Genomic DNA, 26,608 nt, shown 5'->3' on the forward strand with positions numbered 1-26,608 from the left:
TGAGAGTCTGGCATAACCTATGCATATATGGATATTCTAAGGACAGGTTGCATATATAAGGCCATGATGGACAGGGTTCCTAATGACTACCTCCACAGTATTTTTTTTTAATTTTTTTTTTTTTTTTTAAATAAGCTACCTCTCCAAGCTTCTCTGAATAGCTGCAATTTTGTTTTCAAAGTCTGACCATAAGAGAGTTTCTCACTACCCTCAAAAACAAGCCATTTTTATGTAACAATGATGGGAGGGGCGAAATGCAGCCTTCGTATGGTGTATCAGAGGTTGTCAAGGAAGACCATAAACACTAGTGTGTTCCAAAAACATATAGATATTAAGTATTGTAAAAACTCACTCTTGGGAAATATGAAACAGTTCATCTCCAAATCATTTTTAATATCATAAATGAAAGTGAAGTCTTTGCTTCAGTGTCTTGGAGCAGCAGGATGGGCAGACAGCCTGGAGCTGAGCATGACTAGGTATGCACAGGCGGTGTCCTTGCTGACAAAGGGCACAACCCCACTGTACCTGAGCAAGAGGAGTGGAGCTGGTCAGAAATAGCAGCCAGGGTAAGGTACACCACAGCAACTGTCACCCATCCATACACAAATGCATTCAAGTCTGGAAATAAAGTCAGCAGGTCAAGATCATGATCAGTGAAGTAAATGGCCCAGGGGAGGCAAAAAAGCTCAAGAAAGTGCAATGAGATGGAGGTTAAAAGCAGCACCTAAGGAAAAATGAGGTTTTCAGAAGTTTCAGAGTGCTCTGATCCCATGTCACACAGCTATACCACATCAAATCTGGCTTTGAGTAGAGGCAGCCAAACCTTTCGGATAGGGGAGGGGTTGCACTTAGGGCCTGACACCTACTGAGAACAGATGCGTTACAAAATCCTGAATTTGGCAGCACCAAGTTATATCCACCAAAGTTTTATCCACCAAAGGGCTGACTATTAGATCTATGTACCTAATTCTTAATTAGCTTGAACTTTTGGCTACTGACAAATTTTGAAGTTCAGCAGCCAAAACACTTACAGAGTGACAGATAAGGTGCAGTAAGAGCCATGAAGCAACAAGCACTGAGGCTGTGGAGACCAAGAAACCCTGATTTCCACAGGTACAATTTAAGATATTATCAGAATTTCCTGACAGTTCCTTCTGGCTTGATATGGCGCTTCAAGGACACACATTCACAATGGAGAAAGCTCATACATTTGCACACACAAATATACATCCCCTACATATATGGGCTATATAGCACTCAGTTATTACTTTCTTCTCTAGCCTTAACTTTTTAACACTGAAATTCTTCTTGTCCTGTAGCTTGTATTTTTCAGCTATGTGCATAGCAAAATGTTTTGCTGATGCAGGATATCAGTGGGGTATCCTTGTTTTTCTCTTGAATATCAAACATTAGCCTGCCATAGAAAAGGTGCAAGGACTACAGACAGCCCTGAGTAGCGCGTTTGCCCTGCCACTGTCTCTACAGTTAGACACCAAAACACCATTCCTGATTTATACTGGATGTTTATTAGTACATATTGTTTTAATTCGGTATCTAATGTGCAAAGTTATTCCTTCTAAAGAATACTAAATCTGCCCTGGCCCAGAGAGGAACTGAAACTGAAGTTACAATTGTTCCCCTTCCGCTCTGCTTATGTTGCAAAACAGACAATTCAACCAGGTAATTTAAGTTGGCACAAGAGGATGTTGAAATGGTATTTCACACATTGTCAAGAAGTGAGATACAGATGTTCTCCCCTCACAGCTGAATTTGTCAGGAGTAGTGGCAGAGAAGGAAACACTGTGCTGTACTCTGCCTTCAGATTGCTGGTCTGAAGAAAATATCTCTCTTTTTCTTTATGTAGACCAGTCTCACAAAGCTTTACTCACACTAGAGGAGTTAATCCTTTGCTAGCTACCTTAAAGTCACTAACTCCGTGCTATTAAGATTTAATTGAAGTAACATTTGTGATCTACCCAAACTACTTAAAGGCACTGCAGCAAGAAGTTTTAGGCCATTAACAAGCTTGCAGCTGCATGTAATAGGAGGGTGGGCTTAAATAAAAACCACTTTCAAGTAAAGGAATGATTAATCACAGCTGTTCTCACCTTCATTTGTGCTCTCTTAGCAAAAGCTGTCAACCTTTTTGCCAGCACTAAAGGCGAGTTTCATGTAACTGTACCTGATATTCTTAAAAGTGATTAACTAGCAATGCCACGTTTTACTTGAAAGGGCAGAATGGAGTCTCCTTTCATTCATTTCCCTAAGGATCTAATTATAAGGTCTCCTCAACATACATGACAGCAAGATCTCCTATATGTCACAACGAATTGTTTAGATTCTGTAGATATTCTTCCAAATTCTTAACACAGAACTGTTTCAGCTATTCTAAGTTGCCAGTAGAACCTGGCGCCAGCCTCTGCTGGACGCTCAGACACCTGCTGCTTGAGGAAAACAGCAGCCACTCACCACTACAAAAATGTAAAGCTGTAACAGAAAGTTATTAACTGCACTGCTGCACAAGCACAAGGAAAAATTGAGAAAGAACATAGTAAAGATTACATAACTCTTAATCAATGAAAAATAAATAAAGATGTTAACTCAGTGATCTTCTTTACTCTTCCTTAGCTCCAGTACAGCAACCAAGTACCTGGAACCCAGCAGTTTCACTGCAACAAAAATAAGAGTAGAATACACAAAAACCACCTACTTTCTAAAAGGCAGAACTCCTTCCTGTCTTGCACCAGCCTAGGGGCAGTGGAAAGGTGAAATGGCTCCAACGTAGGCATTGCCATTTGCTTTCAGAATGGAGTTACATACTAGTCATAAGACATGAGAAAAAGTTTTGCTTAGCAGCACTTCTAGAAAGATTATACAGAGAGTGAGTGGGAGAAAGAAACAGTTTGTTTATACCTGGGAAACTGACACTCAGAAATTAGCCTGAGAAGTAAAAGATTTTGCCTTAAGCCTCTACCAGACCTAGGAGCTCAACTGCCACAAGGCTTAGATTACCTCTTTGTAGCTCCTGTAGGTCTCAGCTTGCTTAGGCTATGCTCTGATTCATAGGATTTGCCCCCAAAGGCAGATTTAATAAAAAAAAAAAAAAAAGGGAGGGGGGGAGGGAGAAGGGGGAAGGGAGGACGGGAGGACAAAGGGGTAGTAAAAGAAAAAGCAGAAAGAAAAATAAGCTATTTGACTGCCTTCAGAGCTCTTCTAAATTGGATGATACAGGGTGCATCAAGCAGTAAAATAGCTTCCATAGCAACACATACTCTTCCTGCTTATTTATTTCTAGGGCATCTGTCACTGACTCTGCTCCCTGAACACAGTTGCAGGGAGTGAAGGTTGCTTGCAGACTTGTAAACAGCCACCTACGTTATTTTAGAAGTGCATCTGCACTATTGTCAGAATGTACCTTGAGAAGGCAGGAAGCAGAAAACTGCTGTTCCAAACTGATTATAATACAGATTTATGTTTCCCAGCATTTCCCAAACAAAGACTTCAGTACCGGCTACAAATAGCCAACAAGACACCCTGCAACAACTCAGTATTATAGGCTAAACTTCCTGAAGCCAGGAATTATACAAGATCACACTGGCTAGCTACACAGCTCATATTTCCATGTCTAACAAGAAGACAAGTCTCTCCTCATAGGGAAACAGTCTTATATATTTCCAAAGTCCTTCTGTCATCTGCTTTTCCTGAATGCATGTGAGATGCTTTTAAATATTAAGCTACACCCAAATTATAACAAACTAACAACAGAACTTGAAGTACAACAAATGTACCAATTCACAAAAACCTGTGCCAATATAATGCTGTAGTTAATATATATCGTTTAGTCTTCAATTGGATTTCCTTGTGCTAGTCTACCAGTTATACAGTGTAAGTAGCTCTCTTGATTTTCATCACCCTGGAAACGCCACTATGCGCAGGAAAACGAGTCCCAGGAATATAACTATGGATTTACTGCTCATAATACAATACATTTTTAACTCAGAATATTCTATTTCACTTTCTTAAGGAATTTTCCAGCAAGTGAGAAAAATAATTCTCACTTTCTTTCAATTCTATATCTGAGTATTGGAAATTGACAGTGATTTTGAAGATTACAAGCCCAGAGAGGAAATAAATACAGTCTGGTGGGCACGTACAATTTCCCTCAGTATCAGAACTCAGGAACTCTGGGGGAAAAAAAAAAAATAAGGAAAAAAAGAAAAGAAGACAGACCTCATTTGTGTGAAATGTGATTTTGATACTAAAAACCTGCATCTAATAGGAAAAGTTACTTATTTTTTTAATATGACTGAAAGACACTATGGGAAAAAATAAACACCCATTACTAGCTCTACAGAATGATCCAGAACACGGCAGCAGTTCCAGAAATCAGTAAGAATTAACACTACTTACTTCACAAAACAATGTACCTGCTGTCCTCCTGCCATTTAGTGTTTTGCTAAAACAGGCAGACTGAGAAGCTATAATATAAATTGTTTGGTCTGTTTTTCAGTAAATAACACTGAAAGAGTCATCAAGAGCTGACATCGAGTGAACAGTCAGTAGTTTAAATGTTACTATCTTTTGGTTATTTTGTAGTCTGCCACTGCTGACAGCACATGGCAGTCATAGCAGAAAGGAGGCTCCCATATACTTATTTTCAAAGCAGTACTGTCTGTCTTAGTCTCCTTATAGCCCACATTACGTACTGAGGTCAGAAAGCAGCTATTTCTTTGGGATTTTTCCCAATTAAAAAAAAAAAGAACGTTTATTGTTTGGTGTACGCATCTATACACTTGAATTTAATGCATATGTAGTAGCTAACCAGTTTTGATTGGGTTTTTGTAAATTAAATCTTTAAAAATAGAAAAATATACCACAAACAGATCACCTACTCGCGCTGATGTTAATCACCTAGAGATCCGTTATCTTTAGTTACTGCCATATTATTTCATATACATCAGAAGTTACTATTCGAGCAACTTGAGTGCATTCAACTACCTAAAGTATAACCAAAGCATTGTATTTCTCAGCAAATGTATGTTCCATTAAATGTTTCCATTACATATTTTAAGACCATAGAAAAGCTCTCATGAATGATGGAGACATGATAAATATATTCAACAGTAAATTGCAGTGCACAAATTAAGCCTGCTCTCACTTAAGCATTTACTGAAGGCTCCATTTTATTGAGCACTCATGAGAGTCCTCATGAGAGGAGGAAGCAGTGTTTCAGCATTCAAAAGACAATTCTATCAGATAAAAGAAAAATGTCTTTATTAAAGTTACCCACAGCACCTTTCTGCAATCAGTTACCAGACCAAAGCCAAGATAAAGTACGAGTGCAATGCACCGATGTAACACATCTAACACAAAAACCTTAAGTGTTGTAGAAAGAACACCTGCATTCCTTTATTTCTGTTGAAAGCCACACTGAAACACACACACCTACACAACCATGGACTGAAGTCCTGGTGCAAGCTCAGACCAGCATGTACAAACAGGAAGCATTTGCTATTCTGGGCTACAGTGACACTCAGTAGCACCCTCCATAAACAACTGCAAAGATTAAAACCATCAAGGAACAAAAACAACAGTGGAGCAGCAATGCACCAAAAGCCAAAATAAACTTCAAACTGTACTTTCATGGTGTTGTTTCAGAAACTTTTGTAGCCCACTTTGATTTGGAGACATCATATGTATAGGAACAGAACAAGGGACAAGATTTAGAGGACAAAAACCAAAGAAGGATCAAGTTATACCCATTAATGATCCAGGTCACCAGTGCAAAAATGGAAGCAGCAGATAGCGTCAATAGCCACAGAACTGTCAAGCAAACAATGAAACTGAGAAAGATCAGCCTTAAAGAAGCTGACAGAAATTTCATCTTACCAAATCCTAAGTATAAAAGTTTTCTTCCTCCAAATAACTTGAGCTGAGATAGATGAAGGAGCACATCTGGAACTAAAGAGATTCTTATTTGGAAACAAAGCAGGACAGGAAACAACAAGAGGAAGACAGGCATTTTCATCACACTTTCTCCAAGACTAGGTTCTTCTATTGTTTTGAGTAAGCTATCCAGGAATAACCAGTGCTTCTCAGTGATCTAACAGAAATACCTGAGAGGGCTCTGATGCTCCTGAAGTATTCTGTATTTACTCTAAGTAAACACCTAGTTCTTATATTTTGTCCATTTCCAGGCATTGTAAAGCTTAACTGTTCCCAAGCATGCACACACTCAGGGGGTAAACACCATGACAGTCTGTGACATTATCCTATCATTTCTCAAATGACACTGAACACACAGCATTGCCACAAAAACATGGCTACACAACTACAGAGCCCCACTGTCTATGCTGTAACTGCCTGCAATGATTGCATTTTGTGTACTGTTTCAGCTGTAATTGTACAGGCAGCGGAATATTTGTATGTGGCATGAGAGCAGACAGAACCTTCCAGCAAAATAAAGAAAAATTTAACATGCAAAAAATCTTTACGTGATCAATATGTTGGAAATTCATTTTATAGAAGAAAATGTTTAAACAGCAGGGGAAGAAACAAAACTAAAAGGAATCTTAGCCCTGCTGCAGCGCATTGGATCTGAATTCTTTTCATTTTTAATATCCACAGAAGAAAAAAAAAGAAAAAAAAAAATCTTAAAACCAAAATGCAGAAGACTAAAAAGTCAATCTGAAATGAGCAGAAGACTTCAGCACTGATCTAAAACCAAAGAAAACCTGCAGTTTTTTGTGATGCTCTCTGATTTAATATTTCACTTCTGCACTGTTACACTTTAGTGCTATTGAATGATCGGAGATAACAAAAGCAGTCTTTGGTATCCATATCCGGTTGTTACACACTGTAAGAAGAAAGAACACAGCTGATCATTAGAAGTGTTATAATTAAGACCTGCAGTCACCAGATGTGCGGCTGAAAAGAGAAGTGGTATCAGTTCCGAAAACTACGTCATGGGTAAAAAGACAAAACTATGCATAAGCAAAAGAAACCAAATTGAAAACCATTGTCTCTTCTGCCAGACATGGGAGGAGATGGGGAAAGGAGGCAAAAAATGCAGGAACATGTTATTTGAAAAATCTAAATTTGTGGTTTTTTTTTTTTCATTAGCATGATGCAAATCATTATAAAGATTCAGGTTTTCCATTTTCCCCTCTCTGGATTAAAAATCATAATAATTGGAAAAGTGTGGAATCAAAATAATTGATCCTGACTGGTAACAATCTTCAGTTTGACAATAACCATTTAATGCAAGCAATAGTATGCATTTGCTGCTCATTGATACATAAAAGCTCCCAGCAAAACAATAGGTCATAAAGCATTTAACAGTTTGTATTTTTGTCATTTTTTGTTATTGAGCAATAAATAAGATCTACAGCAGTCTCCATTAGGCTGTTACAACACAGTTATTCAAGTGGCTGTAAATGCATGTTATGATGTGGAATACCAATACCAAAAATCATAAAAGCATGACAGTGCCCCACTTTCACCGACACCACTGCTGAAATGCACCATTCACAGCCTCACTGCACTGACATCCACTGTTTAGTCTCCAGAAACGCTCAGAGGCACTGATAAATGTCAGTGGGGGGCACTGTTTCCACATGGAGGAATTCAGTTCCACTCCTTTGCTCTACCCACGCTTCCACGTCAGGCACCATTCTGTCAGAATGCCCCTCTGCTGCCATCTATTACACAGCAACAACACGCCACGGAATGCTGGTGGGAAGGTTCAGCCTCTGCTGCCATCCCAACAGCCGCCTCTGACACTGTGGGCTGACATCATAAAACAGGAGGCATTACTTTCGGAGCAGCCCTCACATTCTTTCTTTGTCCGCTTCTAAATACCTCCCAGTTATCACAGGGAAAAAAAAAAAAAAAAATCTCAAATGGCCCTCCCATCCAAACTGCAAAACCTACTACTTGCAAGTTGTGCCAGAATTTAAGGATAAGAACTTGAAGGTTTACTGAGGGAAGAGGTAGAAACACAGCTTCACCAACTGAAAAGAGAGGAAAAAAAATATTTTTGAACAAGAGCAGCTTCAGAATAGGGTTTAAAGAAAAAGAAGCTGACTTATGCATGTATTCTTCAGTCAGAAGGGAATACACTTGAAAATTATTTTCAGGTATCTTTCATGTAACTTTCTCTTTTTCTCCTGACAGTCTAATTTCAAATGCTTATAAAGCCATTAATAATTTGAAGTGGTTTGAATATGATTAGAGAAAAGGCCTTCAGCATGAGGACAACAGATAAATAAGTTTGATTCAAATTTGGACTTGAATATCCCCAGGCTCAAGGAAATGAGAGAAGAAATGCTCTGTAATGAGCAAGGGAAATTCTACCCACTCAGCCCCAGTCTGTGCGCCCACTCAAGCGCTCCTCTAGGAGCTGCACAGCACTCCTGCTCAAAGCCTCTCACCAGCTCTGCTCCACCTCGCTGTCAGGGTGAGATCACTGCCTCCTCCCCCTTCCCGTCAGCAGGGCACAGCAGTCTGGCCAAGCCATCCTACCTGCTCCTCTCACAATTACTCACCAACTTCAGTTGGCCCTCTTCATAAACCAAGAGATAACCAGCTGCATAAATTAAAGCAAATAAATTCTGTTGCTGCATACTAGTTAGATAAATTCTACTACAAACCTGTGGCTGTTGGAAGTGTTTTAAAGGAGGATTTTTTGTTGGGGAAGGAAGGTTTTCACTATCACAACTTAAAACCAAAAGCTATGGTAAGGATCCAAATGAAAATCCAAATCCTCAGTGGTTTAATTTTCCTGTAAATGTTTGGAATGTTAAAGCAAAAACAAACAAACAAACAAAAAACCAATATTAAGGAAGAACATTTACATGCTTCAAACATTTTTATTTACTACATAATATTTTCACATTAGGCAAATACGTGCAAATTCCCCTTGCAGCATATGTGTGGGGACACAACATAAAAGACTGATCCATCAAAACGCATATCGCAGGCAGAGCTACCTGTATTAAGTCACTGTGAATTACCTACCACAGAAGAGAAAGTACTTTCTTCCAGACAGTGAGCTCTGGAGCGTTCTCCACATAGCACTACCACCTACAGAATCATTCCAGCAAGGGGAACCAAACTCCACTCACTTTTCCAAAGACAAAAGGTGTTATTCTGACTAAATGCAGATCCTGCAAAGTTAATACGAAGTTATGAGCAAACAAGCTCTATTTTTTTTTTTTTTTTTTTTTATGGAAAGATAAAGCAAATACTCCCATGTGGGAGTCCCATCTTCATTAGTGAAAACTTCACTCACCATTTATCTTCTGAACCATTCGAGGAAGCGCAGAGGCTGTTGTGAACTGCAGCCAGCCAGATCAGAGTCAAAAGAGCAAAGGACAAACTGCTCACTGTCTAACAGATGGAGCGATTAACCACACTAGAGAAATCCAGAAAAAGCTAAGCAAGAACTGCTAGCAGGGAGCATGGTTTGCAAGAGCATTTAATGGGAAACTTGGCTTTTCTGGCCTTGCTTGTATTTCTAAATTGACATTTTATAGTACTTGCTTTCTCCTGCTTGTTATGGCCTCTATTTCTGTTAACTCAAATCCTTGTCTTACTGATGCAAACTTTAAAAATGTGTTTATTTCTGAGCTATTAGGAAATGAAAAGTCCTCAAGGTTCTGAGCAAGAGTTCAAAATTATATAAAATACTTTAATAATTAAGCCCTAAAAATTGAACTCAGTCTCACGTTAATGTCAGTCAAGATCTTCTTGATTTGTCTCACCATCCACTTATTTTACTGGTATACTGCAGCTCCTGCTAGTTTCAGCCTAGAGTTATAGAGATTAAATGCCTTGGGCATCTGATACAACTGTCCTAAAATTGTTACTGAGCAAACACAATATGAAGATTCACAAATACAGTGTTTTGTGCACACATTTTTGCAAGGGAAAGGCATAGTCTTAAAATGACTAAATTTACAAAAAAAAAAAAAAAAGGAGCAATTACCTAGAGTACAAATGACAACTTATTTCAACATTTCTTAGCCAATCAGACAATATTCAAAAATTTAACAATTTTCCAGATCATACCAGATGATCAAATTGAGTTTTCTGTGAAATTTTATTCAGGAAAGCGTACTACAATAAAAGTCAGAGACAGTTATGAAGAGCAGTAGCTAGCTACAATCTGCCTTCTTGAATATGCATCCCTCCTACTACAAGCTGGCAAGTGAACTTTTCTCCCAGTATGCTGTACCAAATTCATGTTTCTCAATGCAGTGTTTTCCTGGAATAGCTCAGTATACATCAAGATATGGGGCACTGGCAAAGGAAGAGAGGAAAAAGGTCACATTCAGAGGAATTCCAAAGCATCTTGAATTCTGTTAAAAATAGTGACAGAGTTTAGATTCCTGGAACTGGTCCTGCTAATGAGGGGGAAAAAGGTAGCATGCAATTCACCTATTATTTCTCAAAAATAATCTACCATGGCATAAAGTGTTCTCCTTTATCAGAGCAGACAGCACAACAATTTCATCCCTTAAAATAGCATTAGCAGGGAATCAAGAGTAGACTTAGTCTCCCAATGTAACGTTTCTCCATTGCTTTGGCAGTTTACTACCCAATCCTAATTGCTCCATCTGTACTGTCAAGCTATTGTATAACATTTAATCATAAAAACTTATTACCAATACCATGTGGTATAACTACTATTTCCTCTCTTTTTTGTTTTTTTTTAGAAAATGTTTTGTTTTGTTTTCAAAAAGAATGAAGAGGCATTATTATGACTGAGAAAAATGATCACAGTAAGAAGTAACCACTTATGCACTTCTGTTAACAAAGAACCTAAAACCAGCCAAGATACTTGACAGACTGACTTTCAAAACCAGAGAATAAAAGATATGGAAGAAGATAGTTTGACATTCAATCAACTCAGAAATCTTTTTTACCCCCCTTTGCTTCTCTTGACCTGAATCTTTTTTGGTAAAAATGTATCCAAGTAAAGTACTTGGAATTTTTAATACTCACTCTCATATTCTCCCTTCTGTTCCATACAGACCATTATCATTTCTATTTTTCAATTGGATCTCTGAGGCTGAGCCCTTGTCTTTCCATAAACACCAAGATAAAATACAGATGGGAAGGAGAGAAGATGCAATTAACTCATGTTGAGTGAACAGGCAAACAGGAATTGCTGGAAAGAGATCACCGCCTTAAAAAAGTCATATATTATTTTGATGACAACTGATTTTACTTTTCAAAACACCTATGTTCCAGCACTCTAAACAGCAGACGAGAGCATCCCATTTCAAAGAAAGGAGAACATTGCAACACTTGCTCTGTCAGAGAATACATGAGAGAAAGCACATCTATGAATCATAGCAGAAAGCTACCTAACCCTGCAGCAGATTCTTCCAGCCAACCAGATGTATGAAGGATAGAGTATGAAAGATTTTTGCATTTACTCAAGCTAAAAAATTCATGAGCCTGCAATATTAACATGACACCATGTTGATTCCCAGTGACAAAGCCCTGGTACTCAGCTGGGATATTTCATCTCCAGCTGACATCTCATTACAGCTTAATTGTATTTACACATCATTTGGGGCACATTAGGGCTCAATAACTAAGTTGGTCAAGTATTCATTGTATGATAATATGCATTTCACAGCTACGTTTTGGGGAAGAAGATGGATTTCATATACCATGTGAGTTCTGAACAATTCCTATTAAGTGTATGAGCAGAGTAACTTCTAAAAAACAATGCTGGGGGGGCAGGAGGGGCAAGGGGGAGTTTAAGTGCAGGCAGTGAAGCTACCTTCTGGGCCTCAGCCAGCAGAAAAGGAATGCTTGAGTTCTCAGTGGTAAACATACAAAAATGCTAGAGTGGAGAGATCTTAGGATGGCTTCTCATCCATTAATTTGCAAAGTCCATTCGTGTGGGGTCAATACAAGCGAAAAAGTAGACCTGAGCAAAATTCCTCCTGCTAAAGGAGAAGAATCAAGGTCTCCAACATGCATACAAAAATTAAAATTGTGCTGATTTATTATCCTCTATTTTCCCTTTTCCCTCTAATGGTTAACTCCACCCAGAAATTCTTGTAACAAGTGATAAGATATCAGATCTCAATACCCACTGGGCAGAATACTGTCAATCAAGTACACTGCTTCTCCAAATAAAAACCTACATTGAATAAAACAGCAAGGTGCACACTACACACAAAAGCTTGCTACAACTTCTGCTAGAGGTGACTTTCAAAAAAATCTCTGACTCTTTGTGTCACAGTATTTATTCTGAAGTAATGCTACTTCAGAATATAACTGCAATTTACATTTGCAGTAAAAGTGTTTGAGGCATTTCTCTCTTCATTCACAGTGAGCATAGGCATCTATTGGCAGCCCACTAGGAGCACAGCAAGAATTACTCAGTTACTTTTTTATTTCAAGTGGAGTCTGGGTGCACAAAAAAGTTGCTCCATAATATACTAGCCTTGTCCTAAATTGACAGGGATTGCATCCTATTACAGCTTGTGTTTACATTCAGTTATTACAGAATAACTGCACTTTGCATGGTTTTATTCCTCTTGTTTTTCAGGAATAGTCAATGAGTTAACATGCTGAAATAGGCCAGGGAAACTGAAATACAACCCCACACAAGCACATACAGTCACCCTGCTGGATAGCTAATGGCAAACCGAAATTCTGCTGAAACAGGTCTCAAGATGATTTCATTGAAAGAAAAAAAGAGGCTGGTATTTTCTTGATCAAAAAGCACTCAATTTTTCCAGACAACAAACCCCAAAAGTAAAAAAAAAAAAAAAATTGTGCACCTGAAACCTATGATAGAATGGATTTCACAGGTAAATGAGATAACTGCCTCATTCCACTTAAACTGTTATGTTCCTACACACAGTGTTTGTCTTCTTTTAATCATACAGCCCAATAGCTGGCAGGATAGATGCAAAGCAGTAATGTGGATATTTTCCTTAGCCCGATCACCATTTTTGACATCTCCTACTCCATGAACTTCAAACCCTCTAGATCAAAAATGTAAACTCAGCTTCTGTTAAGCACATGGATGCTTCCAAGTTTGGGTGCGATGGTGCAACAAAGCCTAGAGCAACTATTTTAGTGTATGCTTACTGGATACATAATTACTAGCAATAAGCACATGCATCTTTCCATCCTTCTCAGAAAGCAACCTTTCATGCTTTATTTTCACTTATTAAAGTCTCCTGCTGGCTTGACTGAAGTGTGTAGGCTGCACTACACTTACCTGCAAATAAAGTACCTTCGTTTGTTTCTTTAAGTTACTTCAGAAGCTTTCCTTGTTATTACAAGTCTCCTTTTCATATTATGCATTCCACACTTTGCTTTTGTGTTTCAGTTACAATGTTGTTTATTGGTGGCATAAAAGTAAAGCTTGATTATTAATGCCCACCCTTTTCTTTTTGTGCTTTCCCTCAAGGGATGCAATTTAATGCACATTACTGATGTGGATTATTCTGAAAATCTTTAAAGCATGTCTCAGCCAAGCAGGTTCTTACACTTCCTACCAGTGGATGGAGGAGTTTTCATCCTTTCATATAATTTTGTTACAGAATATACATAATCGTATCTTTCTCAAGAGAGAGTATGAAGATAATTCTCTATACAGCTGGAGTACTGCACATAGCCAAAATCTGTTTCCTACCACAGCATTCTTTCTTACAACTTCTTCAAAAGCAAGATTGTTCTTACAAACTAGAAGTTGTTAAGCAAGGAAAACAAAACACCAAGTTGTTCATTTCATCTCCTAACAATTAAGAATGCATGCATTTGGGATTTCAATCTTACCTAGCACCTGCAATATTTGACTTCTTTAAAAGAGAAGTCATTTGTTTTCCCTGCCTTCAGGGATGCATAATCAAAGAAAAGACAAACCCGATAAGATAGAATAATATCTAACTCTGCAATAGAGGTTTCATCCACAGACTGCCAATTCAGTAACTATACCATCTCCCTACTCCACCTAATAACGTTCATAAAAAGTATTTGCTTTCTTTAGTTATATTTTAAAGGTATGAGGAGGGTCAGCTCATTATATCAAAAAGCATATTACAGCTTAAGAAGATGTAAAAACATAGCTGTCATCTGCTACCAGCTATTTCCTTCAGCTTTTCTCTTACCCTAAAATGTTTGTCTCAGGAAAAAAAGTCTGTGGAAAAAATCAACACTCCTCTGTTGCCACTGCTGGAATTTTATTTACTAAATATTTATTAATATTTATTTTTTCCAAAAGTGGCTGGATAAGCAGTCTGAAAAGAGAGTCTGCTTTACAGTCTAGTTTCTAACCTTCAGGGGGTTCTCCAGTAGTGAACGTCATCAGATATCAGATCATCCTTTTCCATGAACTCAAATATAAGCACATAAACCCAAAATGACAACTCTCCAGATTGTGACTTGCAACACAGTAAGTTCTGCACATTAACTTACTCACGTGAATTTCTGAAAGCTTTAATTAGATGCAGGTCTCTGAATTCTGATTGCCTATTTGGAAAACTAGAAAACTGTTCTTTCCATGCCAGCTTCACAAGGAAACAAATTACAAAGATGTACTGCCAGCCTGTCAGTTTTCATCCCTCCTTCATAACTTTTGAATGAACTGGCTAATTTTGATCAAATTTGACAAAAGGACCTGGTCTCAAAGATACCAAGTTTCAAGTTCCCATGAGAACTGACAGATGAGTAGGAGAAAAAGACTGACATGAGCCTTCCCAGTGAGGAAAATATTGCTGTATAAGCTTAGCAATTATCTGTAATGCTTGACATAGCAGCAAGCTGATCGTTGTGTATGTATCAGCCACACAATCCACTTGCATGTAACTCAGAAGCAACCACAGGTCTTCTGCTTCTCACCAGCAAGGAAATGGAGGAATGGGCTGGAGGTACATTTAGGAATCAGTGGAGAATCTAGGCTTAAGTAATGAAAAGGAAATGAAGAAAGAAACTGTAGCATGAGTGGATATAATCAAATTGGAAACCAGGCTTACATTTATCAACTGTAATCAGATCATTTTTTAGAGTTTGCAAAGTGTTTAAAAATATTAACCCACTGTAATCCAAAGCATTAAAAAAAAAAAAAAAACCAAGAACAGATCAGAAAATGTCAAATGTGGTTTGTAACGTTGTTAAATCACACAAGTTGCTAGTTAATTCAAGTAGGCCAGGACTCCAGAGCTCCTGAATCTTTTTGCACAATTGTGTACTTTTTACCTGTGTCTACATCAGTTGTATCAGTAATTATGCAGTTGGCACCTGGGTTGTCAGGGACATATCCCTTGATTATTAGCACCTCAGTAACTGAACCTTTAAAGAAGAGATTAATGGTATATTCTGGAAATACTCTTGTCTTTCCAGGCCTTTGTTTGGGTGACCATGGCAGCCAAGAAAACAATTCCCTCTCAATCCTGTCACTTCAGGCACTCACTTTCAGTTATTTTTCTACTATGGTTCCTCGATCTTTTTCAGATATTACTCTCAAAGACACTGTTCCATTCTGTTGATGAATTACCACATTTACATCTGCTCATTTTAATAAACACTCCAGAACTGAAGGTCCATCACCACTACTGAGAATATTTGTTTGAATTATCATTCAGGCAATCATATCCCTCCTTCATGCAGATGTTAAAGAGCATAAAAGATAAGAAATCATTCCAAAGAAATCTGCATTGCAGTCATCATCAGAGTAAATAAAGGATAACTGATAGGACACTGCACACCAGGCAAATTACTGCACTCTTCATAGAGAAAGGTAATGGATTTCTTTTTCTAAAGATAGTTTCTTTCCTAGATCCAGAGGCTTTTATGTTAAATCCAATATTTTTAGCTCCCAAACAACCATCCTGAGTTAAATTGCAGCAGTTTATTATCATCAGAGTAAGAAAGCAATGATAGATCGCTGTGATTCTTCTGTCCTTGTTACAGGAATCAAAGAATCATTTACTAACAGACTGACTTACCTCCAGAAACAGAAATCACACAGCTCCATCTTGTGGAAAATAGGATTCCCTTTGTTCCAGTCCTACAGATGATTTCTGTCTTTATTATTGCTTTAGTTTTAGATATTTCTATCTACAAGGTATTTTCCCAATGCAAATATTTTTTCTTTAATGAGTAAATAATACAACTTCATCAAGAACAGGAGCAATCTGCCTAATGTCTTCATTTATATTCTTCCAGTTAATTTTATTTGCCTATAGGATTCCCCCAAACAGGTTCATACTTCAACAGCTCATCTTTGCAAAACCAGGTGCTACTTAATTTACCTTACGTCCTCTCTTTATTCTGTGAAGGGTTGAACCTCTTGCAGAAGTATCCTCAGTGAACATGGCCACAGATTACCATCACTTTTAGGCTACCTGTACTACTCAGAAGGAAGCATTTATAATCCAATTCAGGTAGAAAGAAATGCAGGTAAGCAGAGATTTACATGAATTGAGACAAGCAACACAGAATTCAGATGTCTAATGATTACAGAAGCTGATGCGAATAAAGTAAGCCAAGTCATAATTTTTGCCTTATACAAAAAAGATCAAAAAAATGTCTTTCCAGACATGGTTAAAGATTTTGCAGACAGCTGCGGCATCAATCCTACTCCTTTGCTGCCTTCTCATTGTCCTTCTGAGAAGGGACCAAGTAACCACATTACCATATGTGCTCAACAGATGTAATTATATTACAGACTATGCTTAGAAACACAATAGTATCCTCTTACTTCCTTCAGCCTTCCTTGATAAAACTGGTGTTGCAGGGAGCTTTAAAGTCCTCAGAAAACACAAGCTTACAGTTATCCTTCTTAGCCAACTTCTCTGTAAACTATTGTACCACTTAACATAGAAGGAAAATACCTAACTGAAGATGATGTAGTTAATGCAAACTAAAAGTTTTAGACTGAGAAAGAAACATAAGAATTCCAACATTTCTGAACAATAAGAGCTTCTCTTCACAGTGGTGATTTTTTACCCTCAGTTGTATCGCTCTGCTCTTTTGTCATTGAGGGAGTATTTTATGGGAACTACGAGAACAGTAAGCTTGAAACAAAACAAAAAATACTCACATATTTACTCTGCCACACATACTCATTTTCTCTATAGACAACATCTAGGACAATTATTCACCAGGTTTTGCTTTTCTATTTTGTTCACCATTCCATACATATAGTGGCCTGGTCACCACTATCATATTTTCAAGGAACAGCAGAAAAAAAGATTTAAGAGAACCCAAATGTTGTGAAATTCTCTACTTAATATCAACAAGTCTCAAACGTAAGTTCATAGCTCATCTGTGGTTCTTATGACTAAAAATAATTGCTACATAAGGGTTAATCAAGGTGGAAATGAAAAATCATTTGAAGAATAGATTTATCAACAGAGGTCTACAAACTGAGATTCATCATGAAAAAGTTCCATGGTCTGTGGCACATAACTCATTGTAAAGCCTTCGCAACTTATTAGGATGTTTGGAAAAATGCATTGTATTTGGAGAAGAATGTATTTTTCCTAAGTTGCAGTCTAATGTAATATTTCTCCATCAGACTATCCCAGCCCACATTCTCTGATGCTCTCTGAAAAAACAGTGAGTAATATGACTCATGGGACTAGCTGCAGATGACTCTGGGAATGCATTTCCCATTAATTTACAATTGAAATGCGTAAGTGGTCACAAATGACCACAAGCATTCCCTCAAGTCTTCTAATTTAATTAACAGGATAAACGATCGCAAGTATTTTCATCTTTCTTTAATTTCTTTTAAATTAATTTCCATTGTGAGAGCCAGAAGTCCAAAGAGAAGAAGTAAGGAATTGTAGACAGGAGCTGTTGCTGATGATCAGATATACCAGATCTGTATGACAAGTGCCCACAATCCGATGCAGAAGCTTGTATTAAGCTTTGTTTGAACAGAACTGATTGTTTTTCAGTCACATTTTTTATCCCCACAACAAAGCAAACGGTTTTGACATATGCACACAAAATGAAGTAGTCAAAAAGTCCTCTAAAAATTACCAGGAGTCTGTATTTCTAGCAACTTGCCAAGACTTTCAGAGGGAAAAATAAATAAATAAATAAATAAATCAACAGAAGGGCATCTTGATTCATTCCTCGCAAAGCCTCTACTGAAGATGGGTCATCATCACTTCACCTCGCTAAACTCACCCTCCATACTGAGACATTTTGGCATTCCTCTGGTCTGGCAGAAGTCAAAATAGTCACTCTCTAGGTATGACTGACAGGAAAAATACCTCATCTCTTCCACTGACATTTTCTTATTGTATGAAATTTCACGAGTATCAACTTGACTTCTTACTAAATTTTGCAGTGGTTTTTGTTTCTCTAAGAATTATTACTCTGAAACACTAGAAACCAAAATCACAGAAAGGATGAAGAACAGGAACTAAAAGAAAGGATTTGCAAAGGTTCATACACTACCCCACCAGCATCTGTCACTCCCGACAGGCAAGGGTTACTTCTGAACCTAGGTGAACGCATTACTTCATAGTCTTTATCCAACGAGTCTTCAAGACTCGCATTCCAGAATCTACCAGCAGGGCTGCCAATTAGTGCCAATCATGGCAGGCTTTTCTGTGATCTGGACACCTTTTCAAGAGAAATTGGACTGAGTCTATCAATTTACTTTACATCTGCCTCTAAAGAACCTTTGCGTGACTCTGTAGCTGGCAGTTACTACCAGGAATAGTCAGGTTGAAAGAGTAATCTATAGATATGAAAAATGTGCTCCCACACTCTAAAACTATATTGTGGAATTTGTAGTTGAAAAGCCCAAGAATACTTTGAGTAATTCCAAAAAAGCGCCAAGAGAAAAGTATCCTAGAAAGATAAAGTAATTTGTTCAACAGTGCTACAATTATTTCATTCTTCAAAAGTAAGTGATTAACTATTATGTTAATTAGGATAAATACTAAGAAAGTACTAAAGCAGTATTACAAGAGAAATCAACAACATTACAACTAAACATTACAACTCCTACAAAAATACTTTGTAGGAATACTCTGCATTGCATACAGTGTTTAAAAGGCAATTATGTAGTGGTTGCTGCTATTATTCTGGCACATTTAATCAGTTGTAACCCTATGCATGTTTGTTATTTCAGTGCATGCCATTAAAATTCAAATTATTTCAAAACACAGTGTAAGAAATAATTCAGTATTTCCTATTTTGGAGGGAAACAAAGATACAGGCTTAAACGTTAATAAGGAAGGTCATTCTAGTTTAAGAAAAAAAAAATCATGACAAAGTATAGTAAAAACATACCTGAATCTGCTGTCACCATTTCTCTAGTCCTTTTCCAATACACGTCTGTTTGGATAAGACACTGAAACTGTCATCCTGAATTCCTTCATATCCTCACCAGGAGCTTTGGCTGCAAGAGGTATCAAATATCAGACTGAAGGCTGGGAGAATTCAAAAGCCAAATGCCCAGAAGCCATGGCAGGTAACTAGTTTTAATATAAAGGCTCTTGTTTTATTATGCACACATATGAATATGATTCTTTGAATCCTAAAGTACTTCAATCGATGTTCAAGGGTTTTTAAAAACTTCATTATATATCCCTTTTATAGGATTATGAACTTTTGGAAATGGGCTCATGAAGTAATGTTTCAAAGGCTAAAAAAGTAGATTAAGCATATTTTCTAATCGTCTTTCAAAATATTTTAAAATCACAGGCCCTGCCCGACACTCATTGCCACATTCAAAGAGGTAGCACTCTGTGAACTTTAGCTCCATCTTTTCTTTCTTACTCTTCTTCCCTCTCTCCCTAGCAAGGCTACTGTTTTATCCAAAAAAAGTAATAAGTCTTTCAATTAAATAAAATTAAATTAAGGCTAAAAACAAACAAACCTACATATAACAAAGACTTTATGAGAGTCTTCTAAACCACAGCAACCAAGCCTCCTCCCAGACACCAAGGTCAGGAAGCACCTGCTATCTGCACTGCTGGCAATCAGAAGCCCAGCTGGGCACAAGCAGAGCAGCACATTTATTGAGCAAAGCACAAGGTGCAGAAGTTACACTGGTTTTATTCTGATGACCAGAAGGCAAACAATAACCACTCTCACATCATGTCATTGGCTTAGTATACATCCACTTTTTTGTTTTTTGTTGTTTTTTTTTTTAATTACCTTTAATCCACTTTTTCTTCCCCCATGAATGTAAAGTGACAGGCTGTTAACCTTGCAGATAACTGTGTCATGTGATCATAACATGTTTTAACAGCAGTTGTCAGATGTAAAGCCACATTTGCCACAGCACCAAGCCACTGCCTGTGCTTTCAGAACAAAAAATGGCCAAACACAAAGCAAGCTACAATTAAACACACTTGTCTACAAACCAAGATAATGTTTGGTTTTAAAGTTATATTGGAAAAAAAAGAAGTTTGATTATAAAACACAAGAACTGTAACGTCAGTATAGCATGAATGTTGATTTTACTTAGCAGAATTCAGCAAGGCTCCTACGTGTGAGACTGCTGAAGCAATCACAGGAAACGCACCAGAACGGCAGACTGGGATGAGAGCACGATTTCCTGGGATGACAGAGGGAATACCCAAAAACAGAGAGCCGAGGAGTGAGAGGCAGCAACAGAGAATCTGAAAGCACAGATCATATCACGAGATTTCTAGAAGCAGGTATCTTTCTGCATAGAAGGTACTCCTGTTTCAAACCCAGCTGCAGCTATCTATACTGAAGCCTGTCTCTCAAAAAAATGAAGTTTGGAAGTCATTTAAGGACTCTTGAAGCTCAGGAAAGACATTTTATTATTCAAGTCTAAAAAAGGAGCCAGCTTCAGTCCTAACTGTGAACTGATTGCTGCTGCTTTGTAATTAGAGATTTTCTACAGCATCTACAAAAATGTTTCCTCTCATAACATAATGGAAAGCACAGCAATGACAACAGAGTAGCAAGGTCCTAGGCTGCAGCAAGTGAGGATCTGTTCAAATGCAACAGATGTGGGCGCAGAAATAAAGGAAAAAGCTGCTTACCTTTGGAAGGCCTCAGGCACTCAGGGTTCTCCAGTGAGATCCCCTCACCTCCACTGCCAGCCCTTAAATGAGGGCTGGGAAGGGATGCATCCTGACTCAAGCCTTCTGGTCTCTCAATGCATTGCATTGCATGCAGCTGAGCTCCCCTGGGCTGGCCCTGCCTTCCCACCAGGTGCTCCATCACTGCTTCAGGCCATGACTTAGCATTTCCACTACACTTCTCTACTTCAAATTGAATTTAAAACATCATTAAAAATAAAACAGAACACACATTCACAGTACTATACAACTAAGAAATCCAAGAGGTAATTTGGTACATATCTAACCTTTTGGACAGAGTTACTGAAAGTAAGGAGCATAAAAGATATATTGATTTGAAATGAAAGTAGAGATGTAGATTCCAATTTTGATTCTGTATTGCATGACAAGTCCCAGGAAATGCATTCAAGTTTATCAATGCTCAGAAGATGTTCCAAGTACTAAGAACTATAAGAGAAGGTTAGTCGTCTTGACGTATTTCTCGGAAATACCATTCATTCAAAGTAGGCTATAAAAGCCAACAATTACTGAAGTAGAGAGAAGAGGCAGTACCGAAATCCCTGAACTCTTTCCTTTACAATGTGGCACTAACAGGAAGCAGTGCTATTTCCCACTTTAAACTGTCCAAAATGAAAATGTTCCAAGGAAACAGCGACATCATACTGCAGAACATTTATACCTTATGCTTGCAATTGGGCACTACGTTTATCTTTCTTATAAGCAATTAACCATCCTTTCTCCCTCACTGCAATAGGTCAGCTATGCAGATAGCCATTTAAATTAGTTACAAGGACAGCTGTACTTGGCAGAGTGGAAGTAGGGATGTGTCTTTTCCTTCACTTGGAAAAAAAAAAAATCTCTTTTCCTAGAAAAGTGATCTAAATGAATGTGACCTGGTACTTGTGCTGTACTGAAGAACTCAGGAAGAAGATACGCATCCTTGAACTGAACATTCAGTTCTTCTATCGGCAATAGCAGTAAAACAGCCACAACCACCAGATTTCATCTCTGTGTTAAGATGAAAGCTCTGCTGTTGTTTTAACCTATTCAACAACATATTCCAAACTCCCGATTTCTAATCTTAACACAGGTATGTCATTCATCTTGGAGAAAATCCATACAAGGACTGGCTGCTTCACTGGCAGAGCTCTAGCAAAGCACTGTGTTCTAAAGGCGAACAGTTGAATCACCAGTTCCTTCTTTTGTTAAAGCTGAAGTAGTTAACTTGTAGACGTGTTGCTATCAACTGAACAGCTTAAGACTTCTGAGTGCATATAATCATGTCCCTTAGAAATATATGATAGTGTTGAGTATTTGCAGTGCATTAATACACTTAATCTGTCACTGTAACATATTGCTACAATAAAGAAATCTCAACTTATTTCATTGCTTTTACACCTATAAACTGTTAAAGTGGAATATTCTACACAGTCATCACATATGCTACTTCACTAAGATACACATGTGAAGAAAACAGTGTAAATCAAGATTGTTCAGGGTACTTATTTCAAACTATATGTATCTTCACAGTTTTCAATTTAGCTTTGCAACTGTGGATAAAAAAAATACTATGGAAATCATTAACATCTGCTTAAGTTTAATTCTGAGTTCACTTAAGACAAAGTGAAGAAACACAACTGCTGTTCTCATGTGGCACTTACAGCTAAGGAGAGAATCGAGGTGATGGAGTTGGTAATTCTGGAGTCTCGCAGTCTGTGCAAAGCTAATCCAGGATGAGAACTTAACTTTCCCTTACTAATGTTCCCTATCCATCAGCCGACAGCCCAGATCAAATCTTTAATTGGAGCTCATTTTTAACTCAGCAAAATCATGTCATGATTAATTTCCATGATAGCTTCATTAGGAAAGAATGATTAGATTTTCCTTTACGTGGAAATATTTTTTCATCTGTAAAGAATGTTCTGTATGCAGCCTGCTGGAGAAAAATCTATTGCAGTCAATCACAAATCACAGAAGGTGCCCACCTGAGAGCTAAATGTTCCAAGAACATGAACCAACGTGCCTACAAGATGACTTCCAATCAATCTCCCAAACATGGAACACTTCTTTCAATTTTGAATGTTATTTTATACCGACAGATATATATTAGGATTTCTATTTTTGTTGTCTTTCTCAGAAAGGAAATTTCTCTGTATTAAGTCTGCATGTATAAACTGGGAACCTGGATAGTAAACCCATGCATTAATTTAGACATTTCTGCTTCAGCAGACTTGTATTTTAATCATAAGCTTCAAGAGCTTGCTGTCTTTACTAAAAGTTTGGAAAGGAACAAAAATGCCAACATTAATAATGTGACACGGATGTTAATCTCTCAGGGTTCATCAGCTAATGAGTTTAGGGACTGGTTGGTAAACCTAACTAGAGAAAACACCTTGAAATGCGCATAGGAATTGAGATCAATAAATACAGTCCATTTTATTTAGGATGAAGTTAGTTCTGTGGGAAATTAAGAAATGCAAGAAGATGCAGGTGATTTCAATGAAATCTGCCATTGTTTTATTAACTGGATGGCACAACTGAGGCTTCCAACACCCAGCAGGTGGGGCAGATTTCTCTCACTAAGCTGGCGCAGTCAGTCAGGCTGCCACCTGTGCAAGGGATAAGGCCAAGCACACACTGAGCAATCCACAGCACAGGCAGTCTCAGCACATTCTCACAGCTGAAGATACTGAGCTTTTCTTAAACACAATAACAGCATGGAAAGCATGATAACATGTTTGAGAATTTATCTAAAAACTGGTTTTCTTCTCACAAGGAGTCTCCCTCAACTCTTGACATTACAAGTAACAAAAGTTCATCAATATATTGCACAAGAACTGTTACTAGTTTTCAGACCAGAGTGCTGTCATTACACACATGGATAGATTAATGACTTACTTCCTCTTCTTTAGTAATGATTAATAACTTGTCAAAATCAAAATTTTTAAAAACAATTGTCTGCCAAAAAGCATGTCTTACGGAGGCAGTTCATCTTCATTTTTTTATCATATACATAACAACCAGAACAAGCAATAAGCCTGCCTCTGATTATTTGTTCTCCTGCTCACCATACAATTAATCCGCCTCTCACACAGCATTAACTTGATTAATAAAATAGGTGAGTTAATGCATTATTAAAATGTGTAAGTAAATGGCATTCTTGGGAGGTTGGTAACAGACTCTGCCAATCTCATGTGATTTATTGGCTTGAAAGTAGCCTATACTTTGTATTTATTTATAATTTGATATGGAATTAACCTCTGACAGTTACTCATAATGTTCATTACATACATATATGGGTTCTAATTTTTTAAAAATAAATCTTCATTAATAAATTCAGAGATATATTAGCAAGCATTCCTCTCAGTATGTTTCTTTTGACCTGTTATTCCCAACTTGAAAATTATACATCACTCCTAATTCTTACCTTTGTAATCCTGTTCATATACAACTTCTTTCTTGTGTATTTAGGATTTTTTTTCTTAATATTACTCTAATGTTTCACACACACACACACACACACACACACAAAGACATAGAAACGAAATGTAAGAGCTTAGGTCTAATTTCTGCTCTTCTAAGATAACTCTGACAAATGACAGCCCTCTACTGGTTAATAAATATGTAAGCGGAAAAAAACACATCTCACTGTATTTAGTCAAAGTGGAGATGGATAGATGTATAACAGACAGAAATAACCCAGCTAATGACATGTAACGAAATGCCTGACTTATTCTTTTTTATTTGGGCTGCTTAGAAAGCATTGTTTCTAATTCAGGTAGGCAGTAGCAGGTCAAGAATATGGCTAGTTCCTAAATTACATGGACTTCTCTAGAGAATACTGTAATATCTCAAAGAAGCACCCTTTCATAAAACATAAAGAAACCAGTGATGAATGTTAATGATAATTATCATGTTAAACGTTTGGTTTGGGCAGTAAAATCATGGAATATCCTAAGTCAGAAGAGACCAACAAGGGTCAGGTCCAGCTCCTGACTTGAGTCATGGAAGCCACAAGAATGAAATGCCATCCAAGCAAAAATACTACTTCTCTGACACTATTATGTCCCCAAATGAGCAGACAATGTGATCCAGTTTACAAATTGAAAATTGTTCCGGTATCTGCATAAAAATCCAGAAATAATGTAAACGTATGAGAAAAACAAAAAAGAGTCCCAATATTTTTGTTAGTTTTAGCAGGTGATGCCCATTTTAGATATTTTTATGCTTTGCCAAGTATTTGTACTGCATGTTAAAAATAAAATGATTTATAAAATAATTTAAAATTTTCCTATATTAAATTAAGACCACCAGGCGGCAAATTTTAAACCAACACACAGTAGAGCAAATCATCATTAGCAACGTTAACCCCAACACATAAGCAGTAAAGGAACACATTAGTGGCTGTGTGCTTCATTTTTGCTCACCCACATTAATGAAAACAAAAGCAACTACCTACATGTGAACACGCGAAGCAAAACGCAGCAAGTATTTATTGGACTGTATCAGACAGCTGACTCAAGAAACCTGGGAAGGGCACTTTATCAGAGGAACCAGTACGGCTGGAAGAGACCGCCGCTATCCCTCACCGACACAGCGCCTGAGGGCCACTCACTGCCCCACCTCCGTGCGCAGCCCGCACCGCGCCGAGAGGAAACCGTGCTGAATTCCCAACCTGACCCCTCCCCGGCAAGGCTTACGGCCATTCCCTCTCGTCCCATCGCTGTTACCTGCGAGGAGAGGCCGCCCCGACCTCACCACAACTTCCCCTCGGGCACTCGTAGGCAGTGGTAAGAGCCTCATCTCCTACAGGTTTAACCTTCCCTGCTCCAGAGCTCTCCCAGCCCCGTGTCCTTCTCTGGACACGCTACAGGGCCTCGATGTCTTTCTCGTCGTGAGGGGCGCAGAACTGAGCACGGCACTGAGATGCGGCCCCACCAGAGCTGAGTGCAGAGCGGCGGTCGGTTCTGCTCTGCGGGCCGCGCTGCTGCTACTGCAGCTGGGATGCCCTTGTCCTGGTTGGTCACCTGGGCACGCTGCTGGCTCACATTCAGCAGGAAAACAACGAAGTATTAGGGAATATAATGAGAGTTACCAGCCCTTACACAGAACAGGGATTCGGAGCGGGTCCCACTCGGCAGGGAGGCAGCAGGCCGCGGCCCGGGCCGCCCCGCAGCGCGGCTGCCACCCCCGGCCGCTGAGGCTGCGGCCAGCTGAGGCTGCACCCAGCGCTTCCTGCCAGAGGCCCAGAAAGTTCTCTGATTTAAAGACAGGCTGTAGACAACTTTCTCTGTCCTTGACCGACCTGAATTCTAGGGTACTTCTGAGAAGTAATTAATTCACAGCCGATCTGGCAGCAGCTTTGAAGTCCCTCAGCACTACGGAGCCCTTCCCGCGCCAGGCTGAGCGGCCGGGAGCGCGCTGAGGTACGGCTCTGTGCGCGGGAGCGCGCTGAGGTACGGCTCTGTGCGCGGGAGCGCGCTGAGGTACGGCTCTGTGCGCGGGAGCGCGCTGAGGTACGGCTCTGTGCGCGGGAGCGCGCTGAG

The 26,608-nt window shown here is 38.6% G+C and overlaps 1 long non-coding RNA gene across 1 annotated transcript in view; it reads right to left on the minus strand.

Moving 5' to 3' along the window:
• The window catches only part of LOC107054592, a 336,025-nt gene extending 309,748 nt beyond the window's left edge, over window positions 1-26,277 (minus strand). The window contains exons 1-3 of the long non-coding RNA XR_006931508.1: window positions 21,024-26,277; window positions 19,294-19,402; window positions 9,293-10,302 (exon numbers count right to left, since the gene is read on the minus strand). This is a non-coding gene — a long non-coding RNA (uncharacterized LOC107054592). The remainder of the gene's footprint in view (window positions 1-9,292; window positions 10,303-19,293; window positions 19,403-21,023) is intronic.
• Window positions 26,278-26,608: the final 331 nt, after the last annotated feature.

The sequence above is a fragment of the Gallus gallus genome, chromosome 14 (assembly GCF_016699485.2).
Source record: "Gallus gallus isolate bGalGal1 chromosome 14, bGalGal1.mat.broiler.GRCg7b, whole genome shotgun sequence".
In the NCBI taxonomy this organism is placed as follows: domain Eukaryota; kingdom Metazoa; phylum Chordata; class Aves; order Galliformes; family Phasianidae; genus Gallus; species Gallus gallus.